The sequence below is a fragment of the Elephantulus edwardii genome, unplaced genomic scaffold, assembly GCF_000299155.1.
Source record: "Elephantulus edwardii isolate Elephantulus edwardi_28Jun2011 unplaced genomic scaffold, EleEdw1.0 scaffold00008, whole genome shotgun sequence".
Classification (NCBI taxonomy): Eukaryota; Metazoa; Chordata; class Mammalia; order Macroscelidea; family Macroscelididae; genus Elephantulus; species Elephantulus edwardii.
The window spans coordinates 29,599,556-29,606,581 of record NW_006399758.1 but is presented as its reverse complement, the minus strand read 5'-3'; the positions used below and the strand labels follow the sequence as shown (position 1 = coordinate 29,606,581).

General features: G+C 41.3%; 1 pseudogene; it reads right to left on the bottom strand.

Annotated features, from left to right (window-relative positions):
* Positions 1-1,079: 1,079 nt before the first annotated feature.
* On the bottom strand, positions 1,080-2,171 carry LOC102863009 (annotated as a pseudogene).
* Between the last annotated feature and the right edge of the window lie 4,855 nt (positions 2,172-7,026).

Genomic DNA, 7,026 nt, shown 5'->3' with positions numbered 1-7,026 from the left:
TGATAATTTCTCCTTTATTCTCCTTATAAATTCCAAATTCACTTTGTTGATTTCAGTCATTTATTTTTGGTAAGTTAGCATAATGGTAAGGAGTTGCACTGCCAATTCAAAGGCACATGTTTCAAATCCATTTAGTTGCTCCATAGGAGAAAGTAGGCATTTCTTCCCACATGATTTACAGCCTCTGCAAACTTACTGCAAGGTCAGCTATGAGCCTGTTCTGACTTGATCACACATAATAGCAAAAATAGCATTCAGAAGCTCAGTTTACAGGCCCTAGACTTTTCAGTTATCGGTTTTTTGTATCCTGTCTCATACCTACTTCGGTGAAAGTATTCTGAGTGTCTCATGAGGAAAAAAAAATTATTTCACTTTTTAAGGTGTGCACTTTTATTCAACTGGTCTCAAGTCAATGTACAGGTAAAGCCCTGGCTGCCTCCACATCTCAGCCACCCCAGGGAGACCAAAAGCCTTCATATTTCTAGGGTTAGGGGGAAGGGCAAAGGCCCCAAAAAAGTAGGGCCTCCAATGGTTGACTATTGAAAACAAAAACTAAAGAACAAGTATTAAGGCAGGTTTTTTTAACAACAACCAAAAAAAGTTGGATTAGTTATCATTTACACAAAAGCCATGTTCCCTGCCACCCCTGTTGGTGTGTGGACCAGGGTGGGGGACGGGGCTCTTCTGCTTTGGGGAAGGGAGAGGTCTTTAGAAGGGCAGGAGCACCCTGTCACCTCGCCATGTTGTGATTATTTGGAATGACTGTTTTAAAAAAAGAAAGACCAATGTACGATCAAAATCCTGGGCTACATTGGAGAACTGGGGGGATTCTTGCTCCACACCAACTGCTGTCACCTTTCACCGTTCCAGTTTTCAAATCCTGAGGCAAGTGGGGAAAAAAATTAAAAATTTTAAAAAAGAAACAAAAAAATAACAAAGCCATGTCAAGTCTCATCTCCGCCCCTTTTTTTTTCTGTGCAAGTTAGGTTGGGTTTGGGGGTTTTTTTGGTGTGGGTTTTTTTTTGTGGGTTTTGGTTTTTTTTAATCAAGAAAGGGTGTAAGGCAACTAAACAGTCTGCCTAGAAGCATTTGTGGTGGATGATGGAGGGGCCAGCCTCGTCATCTTCTTGCTTGCTGGTCCACATCTGCTGGAAGGTGGACAGGGAGGCCAGGATGGAGCTGCCGATCCACATGGAGTATTTGCTCTCTTGGGAAGCAATGATCTTGATCTTCATCGTGCTGGGGGCAGGGCTGAGATGTCCTTCTGCATCCTGTCGCCAATGCCTGGGTACATGGTGGTCCCACCGGACAGCACTGTGTTGGAGTGGAGGTCCTTGTGGATGTCAACATCACACTTCATGATGCAGCGGAAGGTAGTTTCGTGGATGCCACCAGCCTCCATGCCCAGGAAGGAGGGCTGGAAGAGTGCCTGGGACAGTAGAAAAGCTCAGTGCCGATGGTGGTGACCTGTCCATCAGGCAGCTCATAGCTTTTCTCCAAGGAGGACAAAAAAAAGCTGCTTGACCATCTCCTGCTCGAAGTCCAGGGCAACGGAACAGTTTCTCCTTGATGTCACCCACAATTTCCTGCTCAGCCACGGTGGTGAAGCTTCTTTCTCGCTCGGTGAGGATCCAGATGCAGGATGGTCTGGGGGAGGGCATCCCCCTCATAGATGGGCAGACTGTGGGTAACCCCATCGCTGGAATCCGTCACGATGCGGGTGGTCCGGCCGGAGGTGTGCAGGGACTGCACGGCCTGGATGGTGACGTACATGGCAGGGGTGTTGAAGGTCTCGAACATGATCTGGGTCATCTTCTCCAGGTTAGCCTTGGGGTTCAGGGGAGCCTTCGTCAGTAGCACAGGGTGCCCTTCGGGGGCCACACACAGCTTGTTGTAGGAGGTGTGGTTCCAGATCTTCTCCATGCCGTCCCAGTTGGTGACAATTCTGTGCTCAGTGGGGTACTTGTGGGTCAGGATGCCTCTCTTTCTCTGGGCTTCTGTGTCCCACATAGACTTAGGAGTCCTTACGGGCCATGCCCATCATCATGCCCTAGTGCCGAGAGCACCACACGATGGAGTGAAAGGCAGCCCAGGCTCGTTGCACCTATGAAGTCGGCCTTGCACATGCCGGAGCCATTGTTGACCACAAGCACAGCAATATCGTCATCCATGGTGAGCTGGGTGGGAGTGGCGGGTGTGAACCGGTGAGGGTGACTGTGCGGAGGGGGCTGTGCGGAGGGGTGGACGAGGTCTCAGCTGTCTGGAAAAATTCTTAAACTTTTAAACTCAAATATTCAATATTCTAACAGGGGAAAAAATTAACTCTGTGCTATTGAGATACTCAAACATTTTTTTTCTTTCCAATTTCCCTACCACCTCTTTGCTCTCTTCTGGTTTAATTTCTGAACTTGCTCAGCATTTCTTAAACTGAAGGAATAGAAAAACAAATTCAAGCCACGAGGGGCAATACTTAAGGATGCTTTGGGCAGAATGTTAAATAATCCAAGAAGCATTAAAAGAAGATGGAAAGAGTATACAGAGTCATTGTACCAGAAGGAACTAGCTGACACAGAAGAACTTCATGAAACAGTGTATGAACAAGAACCTGTGGTAATGAAGGAAAAAAATCCAAGCTGCTCTGAAAGAATTGGCAAAAAAACAAGGTCCCAGGAATTGGCGGCATACCAATTGACGTATTTCAGCAAACATACACTGCCCTGGATGTGCTCACTAAGTCCTACCAAGAAATCTGGAGGACAGCCACATGGTCAACTGAGTGGAAGAGATTGATATTTGTTCCCATTCCAAAGAAAGGTGATCTGACAGAGTGCAAAAATCATCAAACAGTATCATTAATACTACACATGCAAGCAAACTTTTGCTGAAAATTATCCAAAACGACTGGAGGACACGTCAACAGATAACTGCCAAATGTGCAGGCTTGGTTTAGAAAAGGTAGTGATACTAGGGATATTATAGCTGATGTTAGATGGATCTTGGCTGAAAGCAGGGAATACCAGAGGAATGTCTATCTGTGTTACATTAACTATGCAAAGGCTTTCGACTGTGTGCACCACAACAAACTGTGGCTGACTCTGAGAAGAATGGGAATCCCAGAACTTTTGCTTATCCTTATGCGAAACCTATACTTGAACCAGGAGGCAGTCATCAGAATAGAGCAAGGAGACACTGCATGGTTCAAAATTGGGAAGGGTGTATGCCAGGGATGTATTCTGTCTCCATACATTTTCAATCTGTATGCAGAACAGATCATCAGAACAGAGGAGGAATGTGGCATCAGGATTAGAGGAAGATTCATCAACTGTCTGCGTTATACAGATGACCCAACCCTGCTTGCTGAAGCTGAAGAGGACCCAAAGCATTTGCTGCAGAAGATTAAGGACTACAGCCTTCAATATGGATTGAAGCTCAATATCAAGAAAACAAAGATTCTCACAACTGGGCTAGTTGGCAGCATCATAATGGATGGTAAAGAGATTGAAATTGTTAATAGTTTTAGTTTACTTGGCTCCACAATCAATACTTTTTGTATCAGTACCAAGAAAATCAAGAGATGAATAGCATTGGAAAAGTCAGTTGTCAGGGACATATCCAGAGTACTGAAGAGCAAAGACGTCAGGCTGGAGACTAAGGTACACCTGATTCAGGCCATAGTCTTCACAATTGCATGCTATGCATCAGAGAACTGGAGGAAACTAGGGATGATAGAAAGATAATTGAGCCTTTGATATGTGGATAAAAGTTTTGAATAAACCATAGATTGCTAGGAAAACATATTTGTCCTAGAGAGGTTGAAACCAGGATGCTCCTTGGAGGCAAGGATACTGAAGTTTCGTCTGATATACTTTGGGCATGTTGCAAGAAGGGACCAGTCCTTGGAGAGGGACATCATGTTTGGGAGTGTGGAGGAGCAGTACAAGAGAGGAAGACCCTGATGAGATGGGTCGATTCAGTTACTGGGGTAACAGGAGTAGGTGTGAGGTTGGCACAGGATAGAGCAGGGTTTAGGGATCTTGTACACAGGGTTGCTACAAGTCACAAGTGACTCTACAGCACACAACAACAACAACGATGACATTTGCCCCTCTCAGTTTTTTCACTCACACTCACACACAAACAATTAATAAATAGAGGCAGAACTATAAAGAGAAAGTTCACCTCAAAGTCATGGTTTCTTCCCTCAGATGGATTGTAAATTTCTTTCTACTGAAACATTTTTATGAAGGAAACATCAAAAATCTTTCTTCTTTTTTATTTATTTATTTTTGTTTCATGTGACTGAATTTTCAATTTACCCAGTAAAGAAAATCAGATTTTGATAGATTTTGGTTTTCCAGTGTAAACTACTCTTCAACATATGAATTTTATTTAAATGTATTCATAATCTTTAGTAATAATATTAATAGTTAAGACAGTGTTACTTTTCACACATAGTCTGGACACATTTTTAGGAAGGACAAAATCGTAAAGACAGATATCATGCTTTGTGAAATAATATGTCAGTGAAAAAGAACAAAACCCTCAATGAGATGGGTTGAGACACCGACTAGAAGAAATGACTCAAACATAAATGTGCTTGTGAGGAGGTCACAGGACCTGACATTGATTCCTTCTGTTACACAGAGGGTTTCTAAAGAGGACTTAACAACAACAACTAAACATTTAGATTTAGAAAATTATTTTTCACTATTTCCTTTTATTGTCTTTGGCCTATTCAATACCTTTTTGACTCAGTCTGCATAAAATCTAAAATTTTGGGTTTTGTGTGTATTCCGTATATTAATAGTAGGTAGAAAGATCTTAATTAGCTGCCCACAGGAAGCTAGCAGTATGTCCATATCCCATTAAAAAACAAGAGGGAAATTGTAATTAATGCCAATTTATCCTATTTAAAGAACTATCCATGGGTGAGCAATATTTCTCTTAGGTACTTTTTTCTTTCTTTATTCTAATTTTAATGAACTCTGCTTTGGTTTAATTCTTAATTAAAAACATGATAGACAGAAAAGAGATTGAGATTGTTGATAACACCAGCTTACTTGGCACCAGCAGTTAAGGAATTAAAAGATGAATTGCATTGGGACAGGCTGCTGACCAGGACCTCTTTAAAGTACTAAAAAGCAACAGTGTCAGTGTGGAGACTAAGGTACACCTGATCCAGACCATGGTCTTTGCAATTACTTGCTATTCATCAGAGAGCTGGGCAATAACTAAAGGTGATAGAAGAAAGATCAATGGCTTTGAGTTATGATACTGGAGAAGTGTGGACTGCCAGGAGAACAAACAGGTCTTTCTGGGAGAGGATGAAACCAGACTGCTCATTAGAGGCAAGGATTTGAGGCTCTGTCTCTCACACTTTAGTGACAAGTCCTTGGAGAGGACATCATGCTTGGAAGGGTGGAGGGACAGTGCAGGCAAGGAAGACCCAGGATGAGATAGAATGATTATGTGATTGGAGCAATGGGATTAGATCTGTCAAAGATGATGAGATTGGCTCAAGATAGGGCAAGTTTCAGAGGTAATGTTCATATAGAATCACTATGAATCACAGGCAACTTGATGGCACATGCAACAATAAAAAACAATTATTTTACTTGTTAATAATTTTTCTCATTTATATACTTGGTACTATATTCTGTACCTTGCTGTGGGCATATATTTACTTTGGTGAAACTTGCTTCATAACAACATGATTGTGAAATCTGTTTTAGTTTTTCTTAAATATTTATTTGTTTTCTACAACTTCATATATATAGGTACACATATCTGTTCCTCAATTATGTGCCCCACATCCTACAAATGTCTGTAGTACTGTGTGGACCATCTTCCACTCTTAAGACTTCTAAGTAATCCTGATAAGTACCGATATGTCACCCAACAGGCAAGAGCACACTGAACTTTGCAGGAATGGTCAGCATAGGATTCGTTCTTTGTGAAGTGCTAGAATAATAGCCATGGTAACCTTGTGATAAGGAGTTGCCAATTCTTAAGGCGTGTGGTTTGAATCCTCCTGCTACTGTTGGGGAAAAGATGGGCAAGTTCCTCTGGTACCTCTGAAAACCAGTTAGGTGATCATCTGTGAGCTGTTTGCAACTTAACAGCACATTACAATTCCAACAGAAATAATAGGGTGTTGACGTTTAGCATTTAGTCTCACTCTACTCCTTCATTATAAGAACTGGAAACTTGTTTCTAATCATCTTTCATACCTACACATATTTTTCTCCAGAAGAAATAATTTCACATTTAAAAAAATTCTGTAAATTTTGCTTGTCAGTCTATTAGTGGTTTCAGGTTTCTTCTGTTGCTTGTTTTTTCTGTATTTTCACTAAACTTTCCTCCATATGATATACAAAATTAACAAAGAAAGTAATGGAAAAGAAAAATATAGATAATAACGCCTCAAATAATTGTTAAAATGTCAAAATACAAAACCTCTTTGTTGACTTTCCCTTTTGGGTAACATAGACTGGGAATCAGTGATATAATATGGATGCAATTTTGTATGTATTATTTATATTCTCAAAAATGCATTGTCATTGAGCAAAAACCAACTCACAGCTGACCCTGCACTGGGTTTCTGAGATTGCCCTTCTTCCTTAGAGCTGCTGGGGGACTTTAAATGCTAGACTGGCATAGTCTTTAAATCACTGTGCAATGTCCCACGGACAACACCCAAGCTATTTTTTCTAATATTATCCTTTGAGGTGGATGATGATTAAGGATGGCAGAAGAAAAATTGATGCTGTTAAGTGTGGTCATAAAGAAAACTAATGGATATCCCATGGACCGACAAAAAAAAATAAATACGTTTTGGAGAAAGAGTGACTACGACGCTCTTAAAGGCAGAAATGGTGCACTTCAACTGACATACTTTGTGCATGTTGTTAGAAGAGGCTAGTCCTTGGAAAAAGACATCATAATTGGAAAACAAGAGAGGGTCAGTATAGGAGAGAAAGATCCTCAATGAGACGGATTGGCACAATAACTGTAATAATGGGTTCC